We start from the raw sequence: 20,922 nt of genomic DNA on the forward strand, positions 1-20,922 counted from the left end.
CACAGGGATGGGGATGTGAGGGACAGGGCAGCACACAGGGATGGGGACACGAGGGACGGGGCAGCACACAGGGATGGGGATGTGAGGGACGGGGCAGCACACAGGGATGGGGACATGAGGGACAGGGCAGCTCACAGGGATGGGGACATGAGGGACAGGGCAGCACACAGGGATGGGGACAAGGGGGATAGGGCAGCACACAAGGATGGGGATGTGAGGGACGGGGCAGCACACAGGGATGGGGATGTGAGGGACAGGGCAGCACACAGGGATGGGGATGGGGGACAGGGCAGCACACAGGGATGGGGACACGAGGGATGGAGCAGCACACAGGGATGGGGACAGGAGGGACAGGGCCCGAGCAGGGTGGGTAGGCAGGGTATCAACACCACATAGTATTGCTTTTATATAAACCAGGGTAGTTTCAGAGCCCCGAGTTGCCTTGCGTTAGACAGAGGGTGGACAAATAAATGGTGTTTGTTTGACCCAAGGAGTGTTTGGCATTATTCCTGTCCTGGCAGCAAATGCTGGAAAAGCAATTCTGTAGATGTGTTTGAAACCACGATGAGTGGTGGTGACAGGTAATTGTTTGGAGTAACTTTGGAGTCTCCCTGTGTTTAGTACAGGCCTGGTGAAATTCCAGGGGTGTGTTTATCTACTTGAGAGTCCCCTGTATTGACACTGTGTGAGGGATCCTTATACTGACAAAGGGTGCCTTTGCTCAGGTCTTATTCTTGCTCCATCCTTTTTCCTGTGCTAAATTAAGGGGCTTTACTATGACAGGTAGCTAGAAGAGATGGAAACTGTTTATTTTCAATGGGATAGGTGGATAGCCAGGCAGTCACATGTTTTATAGGTCTGTGGCTTCTGAGTTTTTCTCAAGACTGGAAAATACAGGATGCATGATGATGATTTCCTTTTTTTTTTTTTTTCTTATTACTGCTTGCCTCTGCAGCTGACTTCATTTTAGTTGTATTATGGTGGTGTTTGTTTCTAAGCAAATTGGGTTTAACTTGCTATTCAATGGATTGAGACCCTTTTTGATATACAGACCTATTGTGTTTTTTACTGCATAATTTTATTTAATGAACTTCAACTCACCAGGTGTTTGGTTTAAAACTTTATTAGGTCTCAGCAGGTCATTAAAAATAATTTATGGACCAAAGGTTGAAAACTACTCACTGCTGATACTTTTGTATCATTTTCAGGCAAGTAGTTTACTTTTTGACCCTCTTAACCTCAGATACAGAACAATGAGGAGTAGGAAAATATATTGTTTCCCATAAATTTCTCTTGATAACATTTTTTTTCATGTATTATTGTAGGGTGATTTATGATAATTGAGGCAGAGGACTTCCACAAGCACCTCTGCCTGAGCTGAACTGGCTTGGGTCTTGTTTTTGTAAGCTGATATGATCCACCTGGATGCCAAAACAGCTGGAGTGAGCTGGCACCATCAAGTGCCACAGAATAACATCCTGCAGAAGTTGGTAATTGCTTGTGATCTTTTCTAGCAGTGCCCCTGGTCACTCTGCTAAATGTTTCTGGACTATATAACTAAATTTTTTTTTGTTGTTTGTGTGGTGTGTGGTTTTTTATATTTAAAGGAAATCTCCTGCAGAAGCAGAACTCTTCCTGCTTTGCAGAGCCTCTGCACATCCCTCCTGTGGATTGTCTGCAGTCCTGCTCAGAAGTTGGCTGAAGCTGGGTCACTGGAATTGAGAGGGTGCCCTCTGGTGACATCTGTATTTGGAGTTTGGGTTGCATGTAAAGGAACACTCCAGCTAGTCTGGAATTAAATATTCCCAGCAGCAGGGCTGGAGGAGTGTTCTGCACTGAAGTGCTGGTGGGTCATGGCTGAGGTGGGGGACAGGCAGTCACTTGTGAGTTAATGTGGAGGCTGTGCAGCAGTCACTTGGTGCCTGTGAGCCCCCTTGTGAAATATTTGACCTTAGAATTTGTGTTGCTGGGTTTTGATGAGAAATGTTTGATTCCTCAGTCTAATGGAGACGAAACCCCCCTCAAAAAGCCTCTTCATGAGGTTGTCCTGTTTACTCATCAGTGGAGGTTTTTTTTATTTTTTTCCCTGTGGAATTTTTTTCCTGCAGAATTTTGGAGGAATCTTTTTCCTTCCCTGCACTTTTATCTTGCCTGGTCACTGTGTAGATTAAAAATGCCAATGTGCAGATATGTTATTGATCTTGATGCTGCTCAGCACTAATGAACAAGAATGAAGATACAGGGCTAACTTTAGCTAGTTGTGTAAACTTTGATTTTTAAAATTGTTTGTACAGAAAGCTAATGAAGTCATGGTGTGCTAATGTTCTGCTTGATGTGTCTTTGCATATTTGAAGCTTTGACTTGACAAGCCACACCTCCATCTTAAATCAGTTTGTTCCACTATTTTTTTTTTCCATTGAGATTAGGGGTTAATCTTTTCCTTCGTATTTGCTTGAAGCTGAGTCATTTGGGCTCCTCCTCTCATTCAGTAAGTAAAGCTGAGTTGAAAATGTCCTTTAGGGGTGGAGAGTGTAATTGGTTGCATTTTGTCAAAGTATAAGGCATTAAAGGCGTGCCCTATGTTTCTGTTTTTAGTGTTGGTTTAAAGCCCTCGTTAGAAAAGATACTTAGAAATGCATTTTCAAAATAACAAGAACCTTTCTGTTAATAACCTTTATATTTAAATACCTGGAACTGCTGCAGTAGAAATCATCTTATAAGTGTGTGTGTCTCATATTTATTGCATGAACAGAAGCTTTGTGGGTTTCATGTTTTGTCTGTTCATTAATTAATCACCCTAAAAGACTGCTGAAGGTGTGTCTTAATCCCCTAGAACGTGTGGATGTGTGATTGCAGCTCTTTTTTTTCTTTACAAAGATCCTTAAAGGCCTTGTAGGATTCCAGGGAAAATGGCTTTGCAGTCCTCCTTGTGGGCAAGGTGGTCCCACCTGGGATTCTGCCCAGCAGGGAGGGTCCATCTGAAATGGGAGCTGGAGTGTGTCCCCACTGGTGTGGGGTATCAGAGGGTTCCCAGTGCTGGCCCTGGAGGAGCTCTGTGAGGTGGAGAAGGTGGAGAAGAAGGAGAGGGTGGCCCAAAGTCATAAAAGGCAAGGTTACATTCTGCAGCCTGGTGTGTGGTGAACGTTGGAGCTGCTGCTGTGACTCAGAGGTCAGAATGGCATAAATGGTGGTCATTGAACCCACCTGAGGCTGAGGGAGGCTGCTCCCTGTCTGTGTTTCACTTTATAGCAGAGTTTGTCTAGGGAAAAGGAGCTGTTCACCGAATCTTACAGTACAGCAAATAAAATGCTGGGAAATCTAGTGAGTCAGCACAAAGTATTTTAAAATGTAGTGCTCCTGAGGTGCATAAAAGGTTGGTGTTTGCTCTCTGGACTGTTCTGAGGTGTGCTGCTCTAGTACACTCAGAGCTGTCTTTTGAAACCTCCCTACGGGCTTCCAGATGGATTGCAGACAGTTGTATGGCACAAGTGTGTCTTCCTTGAACCCATGGAGATCCCCTGAGAATGCTCACAGAGTCCTTCCTATCCCAGTTTATTGCCAGTGTAACTTTTTCCATGTCTGTAAGTTTAGTGCAGAGAAATTACAGCCTCCGTGTTTAATGTGTACTTTTCCTTAGGGACAGGATTCCCTCTTCCTTCCCTTTTCTTTGTTGTCTTGCAGTCCTGACTGCAGGAATGACAGCTCAGGTAAAGCTGGGAGAACCAGCAGCCGTGTACCCTGCAGGTCCTGGAGGCTTTGTCCTTATTCCCTGCCCTGTTTTCTCTGGTCTGTCTGGGGAGACTGGGAGTCTCTCCCATATATTGCAAGTGTGACCACAACAGTTAATGTAGCTCAGTGCCTCATCAACATGTGGTTGAGATTTGAACAGGGATTGGAACAAGCTGGCTGAAGTTCAATCCAGATAAAATATACATGATGATGTGGATGTAATTATCAGCCTCCCTAATTGGAGGACTGCATTTGCCATTCAGTAGAAGTGTTACTGCCCTCTGGTGACTCATGTTTGTTGGTTGTTCTTAGCAATCACACTGAAGCAGTAGAATCAGTTTTTTAAATCTTTCAGCGGAAGACTGAGACCTCCTCACCTGATCAGAGCTGGAAAGATTGGCTGGCAGTCATCCTTCCCTTCCTCCTGCTGGGTTTATATCCTACTGTGCTTCCTCGTGCAAGTAAGGCAATGTAACCAGGAGAGCCTGGGTCAGTTAAGGAATTGAAAACAGCATGCCCAGCTCTGAGCAGAACTGCCAGAGAGGGAGTCTCATTGTTAAGCTCTCTGTGAGCTCCTCTGCCAAAAAGTGGTTGGTCCAATTCAGTAATTTCTTGGAGCTCGTGAGTCTCCTCACTTACACTCTTGTCCTGTGTGTCCACGGTCAGCTGCCCGAGGGCTGAAGTGCTCAGAGGAGGAATTCATAACAGGGCTTGAGAGCAGAAGCTGGAGATACTCTGGCTCTCCTGCTGTAACTCCGTTTTAAAGTGATTTGGAGGCAAAATATTTGCAGAAGGTTTTGCTGGCTTTGGAGCCATCTCAGTGGCACTTGTGCTTTGGGATATGTGCGTGTCACCTCTTTTTAATGGAGCTGTGGGGTTGGCAGCAATCAGTGAGGTCTGAAGCGACCCAGGACTGGCTATCAGGGCTCTGACCATTGCTGTAGTAGTGTGGCATTAAAAGCTGTTTGATTTGTGCCTCCCTCATTATTCATTAAGGGACATCTTTGAGACAATTGAATCTGCTCTCATTGAAATGGGCTCAGATTGATTGTGCCGAGGAAGGAGGATATTGATCTTTTTCAGAAGTTAAAGGTGTATTTCTTAGATAATAGTGGCTAAATAAAACTGGCAGAGATCCTGAGAAAGTGATCTTAATGCAGTTTGTATATTGGATTCCTTTTATCACGTTATTAATATGCCTAGGATATGGAGTAATTGTCTAGACTTTGGTATTATATTTTCATTTAGGTTTAGAATTAGTGGTGTAATGTCACAGAGTGACTGTACTTAGACTAATAAGTGAACAGACAGGACTAGTACAGAGCACGTTTTCTGCTGTGATACATCCTTTTCAGATTAATGTAGAGCCAGGCAGAAGCTTCCAGTGAAAAGCTGAAGGTCTCAATTTACTATGTTTTTCTTTATAAGTTTCATATCTGAATTTGGGGAGGTGTGTGAGCACAGGTGGACTTGAGACCTAGTTTCATATAAGACTCAAATTTATAAGTGCTTTGAAAAATTTTTTCCAAGTCCACCTGTTTTATTGCCAGGTTGTCTGTTTTATATTCGAATTGCTCATAATTGTCACTTGCTTGATAACTTTGGGGTCCTCCACTAATTTAAATTAGTTTGTGATTAGGTTAGGTTGTGACCCCACATGCAGTGGGGCAGCTTATTTATTGACTGCTCACTTCTCAAACTGGTTTGGCAGAGATACTGGTGGAGAGAACTGCATCAGGGAACTTACCCAGCTAAGAAATTAAGCTTTCCCTCCCCCTCCTTGCTTTGTGTTTCAGTTTGATAGTTCCCCCAAACTGTTTGTTCTTCAGCCATACAAAATCTTGTGTTAATGTCATGGCAGAGAGGGGAATGGAGAAAAGCACTAGTGGTGGAGATGAGGGCAAATATAAAATCAGGGTTCCCATAAACCTGCTAAAATTCATTAAGGGGATGAGATGACCTCTTAATTGGTTGTAGCTGAGCTTGTGGAGTGCTAATTTCTGGTTATCTGAAATCCCTACCTGCCTTTGCAGGTTTGTGAACTTGGGAAGAACTTTGTTTCAGGTTTTATGCTGAAAAATTTGAGGCACTTTGGGATCCTTGTGGCATTTCTGGAAGCTCCTTTGGCACGGAGCTAAACTCTCCTATCCTTGTATCTTTGACAGTCGGCTGGTGTGGAGAGCTGGGAGAGATGATGGTGTTACTGCAAACTTGGGAGTAGAGCTGATCAAGCCCAGAAGTCTGTGCTGTATTTTAGGGATTCCAAAAGCACCTGCAATCAGCAGCTGTGAAGCGTTAGGATGTTGGTAGCATCACACAGTTTCTTACCTGTACGTTTCGGATTTCAAAACACACATAAATTGGTTGAAGTGCTAAATAGGTGAAAGATAAAAAAGGCCCAAAGTTTTGGGCTTCTCTCTCTCTCTCCCATCACTGCATCACTGTTTTGTGCTGTTGCTAATTAGTAACATTAACATCGTGAAGTGTATTGATAAAGCACGTGGGGAAGGGGATGACTCATAATTGTTGTATTTCCTCTCCTACTCTGGCTCCTAATTAACTTGCTCTGTGTGGTTAAAGGGCACCTGAACAGTGCTGCTATTGCTGGCAGGGCCAGACCACTCTGCCAACAGCCTTGTCCTTGATCACCAGCCAGTTTTCCCATGTGCTTTGTTGGTGAGTCCACCTGAGCAGTGGCAGCTCTCTCGTTTATTTTTAGAATATTAGTCACCTGCTTTTACACTGACCAGTTTGTTTGGGCGTTAGTCATCGGGCTCCTCTGGTAAGTACCTCTAAATAATCTTGATATTATTATTATTGATCAGACTTTTATGGAAATATGCCAGCAGGCATTTTGGAAAAGAGTAATGTGTAAGAGTAGAACCCATTGAGTTGAGTTCTTCAGTGCAGTTGAATTGATCTGCAAGTCTCTTCTGGAGCTCGGGGTGCAAGATTCCAACAGGATTAGCAAGGTTTCTGCTCAGCTACACACTGACCCTGTGCTTCCAAGAGCCATGAATGTGCTGGGCAGTGGGCAGCCTAAAACTTGGTGTTTGTTAGGGCAGGTGTAACCTGCAGGTCTGCCTTAAGATAGGATGAGGATGAACATGACCCAGGTATAAGGCTTTATTTTTGTTACTTTTTAATGGTGTCAGGTGTGTGATTTCTTAGGAAACTGTTTTCCATTTTATTTATGGGATAATAGCAAATGTTCCTCTGTAGTAGAAATGTTTTTGCTTGAAAAGTGCTTGGCTGGCCACCTTTTGCTTGTTGTTTGCCCTGTTGCCCTTATAATTTCTTATAAGCCTCCTTTGAGATGTTTGTTTTTCTGTTCCCAGTCTGAGCCTGTTTTGGATTTATTTAGAGCAGATTTTGCCAGATAACTCTGTGATAATAGATTTTGGTGTTCTTAGTGATATGCCTCACCAAAAGTGCTCTTCTCTTTGATAGTGGCCAGTAACTTTCTTTCTGATCCAGTCTGTGGCATTTCCAGTCATGGTAATAGGTAATTTTTAATGGTGCTTTAAGCAAGTGCACATTGTGTTTTACAAATGAATTTGAGGTAACAGTAGCAAATCTAACTGCAGAATGAAAGTGTGATTCTTTGGTTATTTTTCGTACCCTTGTGTAACTATGGCAAAAGATTATTTTATTTGTGGAATTTGTTTTGCTTTACTGCCAATATCTGTTCAAGTGGTCAAAGTGTCCACTCAGAGGAGTTTTAAAGCAATTTGGAGAGGAAAATGGTGTTAAGCAAGTTGTAGTGAGGAGATGAACCAAAAAGGCAAGCTTGGTAAGCTTTCACTTGAGATGGGCGCCAGAGGTGCAGTGTTTCCTAAAGCTGAAGGCATATTAAAGCAACATGAAGTGAAAAAAACCCCTACTTTTGAGGTACAGTGTTTGTTTCCCTTTGAGGAAGGGCAGCTCAGCAGATGGAGTGCTTTAGGACCTGCTTGTGGGTGGCTTCCTCAGTGTCTGCATGTCATGGCTTGCCCTTGTACTTAATTATCTTGCTGGCTTTTTTTAATGTGGATAAGGGTCTGTGTGATGACAGAACTTGAACTGTGTTTCATGCTGTGACTTGCCTTTGATACTCCTGAGAAGTCAATCTTGACTCTTTTCTGAGGCTCTTAGTGGTGGGAAGGCTTCTTCCATTAGGACCTAGTTCATGTTTAAGATAAGGTAATTTAATTTATCTTCCAAGAAGTATTTCTGTAGCTGTGTATAAGCTGGTATTCAGGGACATGGGTTTATTAAGGAGAGATGTTTAAAATTCTGTTAGAGACCAACAACTGGAACTGCTTTAATCCCTTCTCTTTTTGGTCACAAATGCTGTATGACTGGGAGAGAGAGAGAGAGGGGGGGGAAAAGTAGCTTTGTATTTGTTTTTACAAGATCCCAAATTATTATTGTGTGTAGAACAGAAAGTTTTAAAGTATTTAAAGTGACATTATGTCAGGGCTTCTAGAGAAACTCAGCAAATATGCAAAGTGGCTATGAATTCTTAAACAAGTTTAGACTAAGAGAAAGAAAGGTATATGTGCTGTTCGTTTGAGGTTGATGTGGTTTTGTTAAAGAGTAGTTCTTGATCTGAGTTTTACAACTTGTAAGACAGTAAAGACATTAATTAATGAAAGGGTATTGCTGAGGCCAAAAAGCCTTTTATAATAAAGGATAGCTTTGGAAAAATGTGAAATCTCTTGTGCAGATCTGTATGGTGATATAATTCCTAGATGGGCAGTATTTGCGTTAGGCTGTTAGACACAGAAATCTAGTTGGCCTCTGTTAAGTGATCCTGCTAAAAGGGGAAGGTTGTTTGATTAATAATGCAAGTAGCTAATATGAAAGATGTCTTGTTGAGCTGTTGCAGCCACAAAACTTTGGTTAAATCTTTCATTTGTAAACAAAGGTATATTGCAGAACAGTTTAGAGCTTTATTTCAGCTGTATCTATTTTATATTTTTATAGCTAGCTCTTATTTTCAGGACCTAGGAAAAAAATCCACAATTTTACACACTTTTTCTTCCTCTCTTTCTGTGAAATGATAATCTGGAGAACAGAATGAAGCAGCAGTGGAGTTAAAGGACATGGACAGAGGTGAGATCTCTCCAGAGAACAGGAAAATACAGGTTTCCCTTGCTGCCTTGGGAGTGCTGGAGTTCTGTGTTGCTTCCAGGTGTCACATTTCTGTGTGCCTGGTGCTGAATGTCGCTGGTATCACCTTGATTTTACTCGGAGTGAGGGAGGGAGGATGAGGAGAAGTGATGGGCTTCAGCAACTGAACTTTTTGTTGCTGGTCTCTTTCTGTGGTGTCATCTTTCCCTGTTGCATTCCAAGTCATTAATGGAATTGGATATCTTTTTTTCCCCAGGGCAGTTGGGTGTGTTTCTGTGATCTTATCATTAGACTTGCTGATCTCTATTTCTCTGTGGCTTTTTCTGTATTTATGATTCTCCTAAAGTTGGTAGAAGTGCTTTGCTGACAGGAAGAAAATTGCTGTCTCTTGGAATTCACAATTAGCATTGTCTCCAATGCTGAGGAGGCTGATTTTTTTAATGTAACAGTCCTCAAAATCAGAGAACACGTCTTGGAAGAGATAAAAGGGGTCTTGCCCAGGTTGGAGATGCCATTTGTGAATTGTGTTCTCTTTTGGGGCTGGGGCTGGGTTGAACAGAGTGAATTGATGTAGAATTTGCTCCGTTCCTCAGTGAGGGAGCTGGTTTATGCAGCAGTCTCTGGTGGAGCAGCCCTGCTGCCTGATGTTTGCTGGCTTTGCCAGATGTGTGGGATTTATCAGCCACACAGAACTCACCTGGAAAACCCTACCCTGCTGTTGGTGAAAAAACTAGATTCTTCTGTCAGAAAGATCCTGTAAAGCCCTGCATGAGTGTTCCATTTGAATTGGTAGTTGCGTTTGCTGGTTTTGCTGAGGTGGTTTTTCCTCTGTTGTCTTGGAGGTAGTGAAAGATGAATTTGTACAGGTCATTAAAATATCTTTGCTTTTAAGTGATAAAGCTGTTTCAAAAGTATCACCTGCCAAACCACACTAACCATGTTGTGGCTGGTGACTTCAGCAGTATTTCAGCAGTGAGGTACTAATACCCTATTTATGATGTGGCTGGCTCTCGTTTATGTTTAAGTAACAGCATGACCAGCATGAACCTCCCCTACTTGGCAGGCTGAATGTGGAACTAAAAGATTAAAGGGTTTTCAAAGTGTAGCCAAGGTATTGACTTTTTCAGCCATTCTTTCAGCAGGTAAGAGGCAACTCACTTCCTGGTAGTGTGGAATGGGGAAAGGAGTTACTACTTTGTGTTTTGTTTCTTTTAATTCACTGATAGGGTTGATCTTGGCTTTGAGACAGTACTGAAAGATCTTAATTCATTTAGTTTAAATATATGTTTTTAATTGAGTTCCCTGTCCAGGTCTCCCACCTCACCTTGTTTTCCAGCACATCTTTCTCTTCACTGGGGCTTTTTTGTTGCTTCAAGCAAGGCTGTTCCCTCTATGGTGTGCATGTCCACTTATATTTTATTATTGACAGATTTCCTCGTACCTCCAGGACAAGGACAGTGTAATGTCAATAATGATGAAGCAGGATCAAATCCTTGTCCAAACTGTAACTTAGGCTACTCGTTCCAAATACTTAGGAACTATTCCTTTCAGTTCTGTCTTAGTCATTGCCTTTTTTTTTCATGCTTTTCCTCCTATTCAAGGTGAATCTTGCATGACAGCAGAAATGCTCCTCTTAGCCAAGCTGTGTGTTTGTTTGTGTAGCTGAATTTTCAGGTTTTATATTTTTATTGAATTTTATTTTTGATATTTGCAGCTGTAACTCTTAATGCAGCAATACAGGGCATGGCAGGGTCTCAGAGAAGTGTTGTATTTTCATTTAGATGAGGTGAAGAATTGGCTTTCACTGGTTTGTCCAGAATGACTAATAGCTTTCGCTAAGACTAAACCAGTGCTGTTGATTAGTCTGGGTCAGAAGATCCCCTCTCTGTAGAAGGGGGGAAAGAAAGATTTTTGTGCTAAATTAAGGGCAGAATTGCTGCAAGGTGTCCTAACAGAAGTTGCCAGGAACAGAAAAGCTCACCTGATCGGTGTTCCAGGATCTTTGCTTTTACTTCTAATTGTGGTTTCCCAGAGCTTTACACTACTTAATCACCCTGAGGGTTTTGGCCATCCTGGAAAAGAAAGCAAAGCATTTTCCAATCAAAGATTAGAGATTTTGGCCATTAGTACCAACATAAGTAGCAGTTCATGAGGGATTCTTTTGGAAGGTACCAGTCTGAGCTTTTTAAAGATGCAGTTAACATCACTGATTGGTCACTTGATAATGGGTTTTATATTCCTAATTGCAACATCCTACCATCTCATGCTGTGGACTCGCTTGCATTCTGGCATTCTAGATTTACTTTTTATCAGTTAAAAGATTAACACAAAGGTGAATGTAATTCTCATTTTAGTTAAATGAACCGTCAAATGGCATGACTTCCTTAAGAAGAAATACCCTCATCTGCTGTAAAACAGTTGATTTACATTCAAAACACCTCTCTCCTCCAAATCTCTGTCAAAACTCTGTTGTGTACAGGCTGCCTCTGCCACTGCTCTTGGACCAGCTTGCACATACCTGCACTTGGATCAGTTTTTAATGTCTGCATTCATTAATTTGGCAGAAATGGACACAGCTGCATTTCATAAGCTTAAGGATATGTTTGAGTGGTAATTATCCAGTCATCCACTGAAAAGCTCAAATATCCAAGTAGTTGGGTAGGATATCACTTGTGAACATCCTGTGCTGAGTTCACAGTGCTGGAATAATCTTAGAAATCCTGCTTGACAGACTGTATTGAAGGCATGTCATTAATCTTTCCCCTGCAGTTTGTCTTTCTCTTTGTTTTGTAACAAGAATTTGAGGCTTGCCTTTAATACCATTAGAAGTATATTAGTGTTTTTGCACAGTTGGTTCTTTTTCTTTGCCAGCCGTGCTCTTCAGATTAATGCTTGTCCTACATCTCAGTGTATTTCTGGACAGCACTGTATTCTAAATCAGTTATACAAACTCTGTAGATATTTATTATGTCATTCCTTCTTTAGAGCAGATCCTTTCATCAATAATGTAGATAGATGGCTTAGAAATGGCTCCAGCAGGGCTCTCATTTATACTGTCCATTTACCTGAAATCACATTTAGATTTTGCTGGTGATTCAGCTGTTGTTGTTAGTGCACAGAGCAGTAAGGTTGGGTTTACCAGAATCTCAGGCCTTCTGATAAATTTGTCTCTTTATTGCTCAAGGCAGACACGGGATTGCCCTGTAGTCTACTGTACATTTCTGTTATGATAACAAGAAAAAAGTTTTAACCATCTTAAAAATAAACAGTTCCTCCTTCATGAAAACGTTTACTCTGAATGTTTTCAGTCGAAACCAACACACTTGGCTGGTCTCCAGTTTCAGACGCTTTGAACAGGTCACTGACAAATCCTCTGAATTTGTCTGATTGTTCTTGAACACTGAAACAAGGTTCCAGCATCCATTCACTTTGTTGGAGTTGTATTTGAATTAGCTTGGATTTGCCCATTTTCTTATGTTTTATTAGGCAGATGCTGTGGTGGTCAGGGTTTTTTTGAGTGGAAAAAAAGCATTTAATATTGAAGTATAGGTATTTAGGTCTCTATCAGCCCTCTTGTTAGTCACCTGATTACCGAGGCCCTTCCAAAGGGAGTTAGAAATGCAGGGAAGATGTGGATGCTCAGGCAGATAATTAACTGGTTTGTGTGTTGTTTGCTTGTTGCATTGTTGGATGCTCTGGGCTTGACACACTTCCAAGGATGAATGCAGGGGACAGTGACACAGTGACAGAAGATCCAGCTCTTCCCCAAATGCCTGTTGTAGTTTTCAGTGGTTGTACCAACACAGGCCAATTCCTGGGCTGATAGATTTTTTTTTTTCTGTTAACACCATTTCTATAGCAACGGTGCATATTGATGTGCAGAAAAGAATGATTATTCTTGAATATGTTGCCATCACAGGTGTTATTGATGAAGACTGTACCCATCTCTCTGAAAGCTGAATTTCAAACCAGACTAAGATGTTGTTTGTCTTGTTCAAGAAAGATCCTCGTTTTCTGTTAATGGCTTTACAAAAATACAGGGTAATGTTCTCTCAGCAGTGTTTTCTTCCTGAATTGGAAAGTCAGGTGCTCAATGGGAGAGCAGTTTTGCCTTCTCTTCTCCAAATGTCAGTCTTTTTTGCATTGCTCTGCAAAGCAGATGTGTGTGTGCACTGAGCCCTGAGCTCTGTGGATTTGGAGGCTGTTCCTCAGCAACAGTTGGTACTTTGTCACCCCTCACTTGTTAAAAACCTGTCCTGGGATGGTTTGATCATCTTGGTTTTGATTTGGCTGTTCACAGTTTCGACTCTGGCACTTAATGCCTACGGAAGATACTTCCATGAGTCTCATGGATGTTGGAGTCTTTTTACATCCATGTGTGACGTGTAGGTTTACACACAATATTGTCTGGATCCTCAGTCTCTTCCCTTGTATTTTCTTATATGTGCTTTTGGCATGAGAGTTGTGGGGATTGTTGGTGTCAGAGTCCCTGTAGCCAGTTGACAGTAACAAAACTCATGCTGTCAGTTGTCATCTCTTGTTTCAGAACTTACAAGTGTGGAGTTGTACATAGAATTTTATTTAAATGTTTTTCCCAAATCTTTTTCCCATGAAACCCTTTTTCTGTTCTGAGAGAATGCCTGCTACCTGCATTGGGTGCATTTGTAGATTGTTGTAATCTGTCTTCTGCTGGAATTGTTAATGTTGCCTTATGTAAAATAATTTTAAAAAGTAAAAAAATTAAAACTAAGAATATAGAAGGCAACTCTCAGAGACTTTTCACAGGGATACATTGTGATATTTTTGCTGTTGCACAGCCTTAGTGATTCTTCCTTATTTGTGTGTTGTTGGGATTATCCACAAACAGAGAGAAAACATGGATCTAAGTACCTCTGAAAAGAATATTTGGATCCTGAAGTCCACGCTAGCAACATTCAGTGCTCTGCTGTTACATGCTCTTAAGTGTGATTTCCCTGTGCAGAATGTTGTCCACAGATGTGTTCTTCCTTTATTAATTCCACTGATGTGGTGCCTGCACGTCCAGGCCCATAATCAAAGCATTTTGCAAACTGAGCCTCAGTTAATCAAGAGGACATTAATCATTTACTGCTCCTCTTGTTTGCAAACAAAACTGAGCTGCATGACCATGGGGTGAGGTCGTGGAAAAGCCAGTTGGGGAAAGGTTATCATCTTTTAGAATTGCCTAATTAATTAAAAATATCTGCTTCCAGTTTAAGTCTTATTTATTTTCTTTACCCCCTTTGTGCTTCTTTATCTTGAAAATAGAAACCACTGGCTCCTATCTTTGAGAAATGTCTCAAGGTTATGATTTCTCCTGTTTTGTGTCCTTGGGGTGAGGAAGGATCCTCCTCTGGTTCCTCACTGAGCAAACCTGGATTTCTTCTTCAGGCATTAGAAGAAATGCTGTTCAGACAGAGAAAACTTCAGTTAGACTTGAATTCTGGAGAGGAGCCTGAGCAGAGTAAAGCCTTGTTATACTTTTGATGTATCTTCTGTGCTAAAATAATTTGGTTTCCTAATGCTTGCTGTTTTGGCACGTGGGAAGTAAAACAAACCGTGTATCATAACTTCAGAGGTTCAGTCTGTTCTGACAGCAGTTGTAAAGTAAGAGCCAGACCCAAAGGAATAAAACTTTCTCCTGTGCATTGTCCTTTCTAAAGAACCACAAAACAGAACAGAAGCTTGTTGTTGATCTCTGAAGTAAGAAGTGCTGGGGACCTGAGAATTTGTAAGTAGTTTGTGAGCACAAACTTCTTCAGGTTTTGTGCAGTTATTTACTTACTACACTTATGTTTTGTCTTTTAACACTCAAACTGTGCCGGAGAGACCTTTTGTTAGCAGAAAGCCAACCTCTTACGACCTCAGGCTAAACTTAAATAGCACGTACACATGTTCACATTTTTGGCTTAGTCCATTTGTTGCCTGCAGTGATCCCTCTGTTTGATTCATGCCTGCGTTGTGTGAGGGCCTGGATCTGCCACTGCTTGCAGCAGTGATCTGCTTCCACAAGATCAGTGCTGGTGCTGAAATCTGCTGCCTTGTGCTAGAATATCTCCCAGTGAAGTCAGTCCATTGAGGAATAGCTGCTCCTGAGTGTGGAAGGGTAAGGATCTCCTTCCTCTTTGTGTGTAACTAATCTGGGAAACTTTCCATTTTGAGCTGAACTTCTTGATTGTTGCTGCAAGTTGATCACAAATTGAGCTAATGGTTTGATTTTTGTAATAGTGTTTGATGAATGAGTAGCTTGTGCCCTGGAGAAGGATACTCTGGTTTGGGGTTTTTTTTTTTCTTTCTCTCATCTGAGGAAATGGGAGCTACAAGTTGTACCAGTTCTTGAGATTAAAAAGGAGAGCATTGGGTACTGGAACACCATGGAGAAGAGACCCTGATAGCTGGAAACTGAGTAAGATATGAATGAGACAAAACCTTACTGTTACCTCTCTTTCCCCTGCTACTCCCAAGTCAAGGAATGAGGTGCATAAAAGCAGCAATAAGATCTTGCTGTTCAGAACACGAGCATGTACATGATAGTGAAAGTGCTGTGGGTGGATAGTGGCTTCTTAAAGAATAGCAATTTTACTTAGTTGTCCAGGTAAAGCCTTTTCTAAGATAAGAGGAGAAAATGTAAATTTAAATGAACACAGTTAAATGAAACTCCTCTCTCTTTTTTTTTTTCAATTTAAAATTTCAGTGTCAAACGTAATAAAAAGAATCTTTGTTCTCTTTCTTGCTGTTCTGTGGATTCTAATTTCATCTGTCTTGGAGCTTAACCAGCTGATACTGCTGTGACTGTTGTGCAACAGATGCTTGGGGAAGGAATGTATGTGTGGCACAAGTGATCTGTGTGAGCACAGAAGTGCTTTGAGTTTGCAGCAGGACCGATCAAAGCAGTGAAAGCAGGAGTCTGTTACTGGCTCAGCTGTGCTGCTGCTGCAGGGGCACCGTGGGACACAATTCCTGCCAGGAAGGAGTCCAGGATCAGCTTAGGCAGCTTTGGGGTTTTTGCTGTTACTGGTGTTTTCTGGAAACTGTTAAGAATCCGGTTGCTGTATTCTGATTTTGAGCATAAATTTTCATTTCATTCCTAGTCCTGGTTTGCCCTCCTGGTATTTAATCGTGGCAGGTGTGTCCCTGTGCAGATCTCAGTGTGTTGGCATAAGCAAGCTGAGGTCTCCTGTTTCCCCTTCTGCAGTGGTGCCTTTGGAGAACCTGCAAGCCCTTCTCTGCACGCATTCCATTGAAAAGTTTTTTAAAAGAACTGCAGAGTAACAGCATCAGTGTCTCCTTGGAAATGTTTTGCAGGTAGTGTTGGCCCAGAACTCATGCAAACATCTCTTGTGGATACTTCGTGCTTGCAGCATTGGTGGCATCATTTCCAGCTGAAACTCACAGCAGGAATTTTACAGGGATCGGCTCCAAGAGTCCTTTAATGATTGACTTTAATTTTTTATTGTTCGGTCCATCAGATAGTTTTATTTGTCCTGTATTATATTGCTTTCCTGTATTGCCAAATGCTTTATTGCTCTAATATTTGTACTGGTATTGCATATTTAATAACTGTTAGTAATATCTTCCTTCTCTGATACTAAGCTGCTCTGTTTTTATCATGCCTCTGCCCAATGTGTGTCTTATGCTGGTGCCCTTTATCTCAGTCCTCACTAGTGGCAATTTACCCAACGCTTTGCCAAGATTCACATGTCTGCAGATTTTGTAGTGTGTGTAATTCTGGGTCTGGGATTTTATTATTTTCAGTGATAAATCTCCTGCAGGAGGATGGGGTTATACTCAGTTGCTTGGGCTTTGATTTAATCTCTTTTGTGGTAGTTTCAGGTTTTATCAGTTTTGCTATCTTATATTACCTCTCAATATTACCATGCTTGCTGAAAATTGAATTAAAGCATGGCTTTAGGTGACTTTCATTTTTCTTCTTTATCCCTGTTTACATCCTGCCTTTATTCTTACAGTGCAGTAACTGGTTGGGTTTCTCTTTTGGTGGCTTGGGTGTAAAACTGAAGGATACAGTTTGGAAGGTGCAGTTTGATTTTACTTGGCAGAATCTTCTTTCATAGTTGAATGAACATTCTTTGTCCTGTGGCCTATTCCTTGGTGATTTTTCTGCTTCATTGTGGGGCTTTATTGGTTTGTTGGTTTTGTTTTATTTTGTTTTGGTGTGGAGTGTGTGGTTTGTGGGTCTTTTAATATGCTTGATTTCTTGTAGTTTTTTTGTTGTGGGTTTTTTGGTTTTGTTTTTCTTGTGTTGTTGTTGGTTTTTAACAGTTGTCTCAGCTTTTGCCTTTTAGACAGTAAGTTTTCTTTTAGTCTTCAGATGTTTCCACAAGATCAGGAGCTCAGGTTCATTGTGTCTGGAACTGATTTTTCGGTCCTTATTGTTCTTTGGTCCCCAAAGCCTTTGGTAGTGGCTCTGCATATTTGTCCATCATGATCCATGCAAGGCACTTCTGTTATCTTTATGGGGATCTGTGATCAAAACAAATGACACTTTGTACTGACATTGTGAGTAAGAACAAAGAGGATATTGGTCATCGTGACTCTTGAACTATTCATAAAACTGCACTGTGGCTGTTTCCTCAAAGCTTTTTACACTGCTCTCACAGGAAGTTTTAAATGTAACTTTAGAGTTGTCTTTTAAAATGTTGTTTGTACAGTGTATTTTTGGGACAGTGTTTGACCCAAGCTGAGTCAAGAACAGCTGCTATGGAGGGCAGTCAGGTGTAGGTGTCCTGTTAGACACCTGTGAGAGTCCAGTACTGCCTGGCCAGGTTCTTTTAGGCATTCCACACTTGGGAGGGGGTGTAATGTTTGATGTTAAATTCACAGTTTGAGTAGAGTTGGTGTTACAGAGGATTTCTGATTTAGCAGTGTGGTACGAAATATACTGAAATCACCATATAAATACAAGTTCAGTTTAGCAAAATGCAGCAATTGCAGTAAAGCAGTTGAAACACAATACCAGTGTGATGCCCATTCCTGGTCTCTGGAGTGTGCTTACTGTGTCCCTGGCCACCAGGAAGAGTATGTGTGTTGAAACCAGCCTAAGCTCTCTGAAATGCCTTTGTTATTTAGTTCTGTACTCTGGGCAGAGCCGTGTATTCAGTCCCCCGAGCTCCTTTGGATAACTCTGGGCCACAGTCACTTTTTTAATGAACTCGGGGAGAAGCCTTTGCACCACCGGTTGATTCACTCAGCTGTGATGCAGTCAGTTGATCGCTCCACTGACAGAGCTGTTTGTCTAAAACACCCTCTGGTGCACTTTGTGCTGAGCTAAGTCAGCTGTGCTCACCCTGTGGCACTGCCCTTGCTCATCCTCACCGAGCTGCTCTTTTGGGGGATCTGTAGGTCAGTCGTTGGAAGGGAATGGTGATCAAATACAGCCCTAGGTGAATTTGCTGAACAACTCACTGAAGGCAGCAACCCCTGCTTAGTTGTGCTGGCTTTGACTGGGATAAAGTTAATTTTCTCCAGAGTATTTAGTGTGGGGCTGTGTTTTGGATTTGTGCTGAGGGCAGTGCTGGTACCACAGGGGTGTTCTGGTTGCTTGCACAGAGTCAAGGCCTTCTCTGCTCCTCACCCCAGCAGTCAGTAGGCTGGGGGTGCCCAGCAAATTGGGCCAAGGGGGGGATGTAGCTGGGACAGCTGACCCCAACAGGGATATTCCAGACCACAGATATGATGAGGAAGAAGGTGGAAGGGGGGATGTTCAGCGTGATGGTGTTTGTTTTCCCAAGTCACTGTTACACAGGATGGAGCCCAGGTTTCCTGGAGGTGGCTGAACACCTGCCTGAAGGGAAGGGGTGAATGAATTCCCTGCTTTCCTTTGAGCACAGAGCTTTTGCTTTCCCTGCTGAACTCTCTCATCTCAACTCATGGGTTTTGTCACTTTTTCTCTGCTGATTCTCTCCCCCAGTCCCGCTGGGGGGGAGTGAGTGAGTGGCTGTGTGGGACTGAGTTGCTGGCTGGGGTTAAACCACAACAATAAGCTAGATATTTTCATTCTTTGAGTGTGAGGAATCTTTTGTATCAGTATTTTTAGTTTGCTTTTCACTGGACAGTATGCATGGCACGAAGAGGTAGGCAGATAACACATAGCGTGTCCAGGCTTCAGGTTGGCATAAATGCATGTTTAAGTATTTTGTGTATCATATAAAACACTTTCAATTCCATTTCTGAGCCTAGAGGCATTTATTAAATTGAAGAGGAGAAACAGACTGAAGGTTCAAATTACTCAGTGTAATTCAGTTTTGGTAATTGGATATACAAGGTACACAGTGAAAACTTTGTGACTCACTATCACAGTCATTGCACAAACCCAGCTGTGTTACTCTGAACTGCTCTGCTCTTGATCACCTTCTGATATTGCTGTTTCCTTCTTATTTTGGTGTTGAGCAGAGGAGTAGCATAGGAAGCAAATGATTTAATTATTCCAGTGTGAGATATTTTTCAATAATTGTCTTCAGTGACACACTGGACAAAACTGTTGCTGTGACTTTTCACTGTTATGGGAGTGGTGACTTACTTTTGAAAGCTGCATTAAACATGAAAACACTTCAAATGCGGCAAATCCTGGAACTTTAAAGTTGATGAGTGTTAGTTTATGGCAGTTCAGTACTAATTCAGCTGCTTACTGTATCTCCACAAAGCAGGGGAGATATGCATTCATGTATTCAGACATACCCTTGTAATGCAGCAATGGGCAGAGAATTGCATGGACAGCTTTGTTAGGATACAGCTTGAGGGCAGATGTTTTATTTTGTAATCTCAGGTTCCTTTGCATGCAGTTTGTTTTTTCTTCCCTAAGTGATTTTCTACTTATTAAAAAAAAAAATAAAATTCCAGTGTTTCTTTGCCTTACAGAAGTCTCTCCTTTGCATGGTGGGCAATTTCAACCCTCCTTGACTAAGGGACAGAGTTCTCTCAATTCCCATCACAGTAACCAGGTATAAAAGGAAAACCTGGATCAATGTGCAGCACTGTTGTACCTTCCAGGCAGATCCTCTAAGGTGGAAATCTGTTAGGAAATAAGTTACTGTGAGAGCCTGGGGGTTATTGTGAGGCTAATTATTTAGGAAACTGGGCTTTAACACTTGCTTAGAGAGGAGTTAGTCTCCTCTTGTTTGTCTGAGGCTGCTCTGCTGACTCCATAGGCTTCTATGATATGCATATTTTTTTTTAAATAGTACCATCCAAAAAAACCCACCCCAGACTTCAGGTTTTGCTTTTCCTTGTGCAGAAACACTTCCCCAATTCTCTCCCTCTTGTTGCTTCCCATTAATATGGGGAAGGGGAACAACTGAAGCCTGTGTGAGCCAAGGGTCAAATATATAACATTTAGTGTAAGATTGGCTTTGTATGATACAGTTATGGGCCAGGGAATTGTCCCAAGTGTCATTTTTCCTCAAAAAAAGGTTAAAAAAAATCACAAATATTTGAAGGGTAATTTTTTTAGCAGAGAAGATTACTTTGGGACGAGCGTGCAGTTTTGAACGTGTGGGGGAGCCTGAAACTGGTTTTGAAGATGTGATACCTCTGTCCTCTGCTGTCACTGCATAAATGAAAGTTGTGACACATCAGTTAGTTTTATTTCCATGCTTTTCTGTTCAGCAAATGAAAAGGCTGTAGGGAAGAGGCCCTGGGGAGCTGGGCATTTGGCAATATTCCTCACAAGATAATCTGAAGGGTAGTTGAGATGGGGAAGGGCAACCCAGCAGTGACAGTCACAAGCCAAAGATGAGGTGTATTTTTCCCTTTGCATGTTCTGTTAGTATAACAGCAGCTAAGGTTTAAATGCAGTTAAGTGCACTTTTAGTGGAGCAGTCGCTCTTAATTAAAGCAAATGGGCTGGGAGTATAATGTAAAAGTGAAATGCAGCGTCCTCTGTCCTGTGAATGAGACAGTCCCATCAGTTTTTCCAAAACAAGAAAGGGTAGAACGTGGATGGCTGCTCTGAATTGCAGAAGTACAGCTCAGATGGGACTGTTAAGACTCAGAAATTCAGTGGAATACTCAATTCACTGGAAGCTGAAGCGTTTGATTGAAATT

General features: G+C 41.9%; 1 protein-coding gene across 6 annotated transcripts in view; it reads left to right on the plus strand.

Annotated features, from left to right (window-relative positions):
• The window catches only part of RALGPS2 (Ral GEF with PH domain and SH3 binding motif 2), a 107,399-nt gene that overhangs the window by 886 nt on the left and 85,591 nt on the right, over positions 1-20,922 (plus strand). The window contains exon 1 of one of the 6 annotated variants that reach the window (XM_027658445.1): positions 14,469-14,593. The exons of 4 other annotated variants lie outside the window; for them this stretch is intronic. The gene's annotated coding sequence lies outside the window, so the exon portion shown is untranslated. Of the gene's footprint in view, positions 1-14,468; positions 14,594-15,397; positions 15,475-20,922 lie in introns of those variants that run through there. One more of the 6 variants, XM_027658446.1, reaches the window with a different exon arrangement.

Source organism: Corapipo altera, unplaced genomic scaffold (assembly GCF_003945725.1).
Source record: "Corapipo altera isolate COAL_440 unplaced genomic scaffold, ASM394572v1 79, whole genome shotgun sequence".
NCBI lineage: Eukaryota > Metazoa > Chordata > Aves > Passeriformes > Pipridae > Corapipo > Corapipo altera.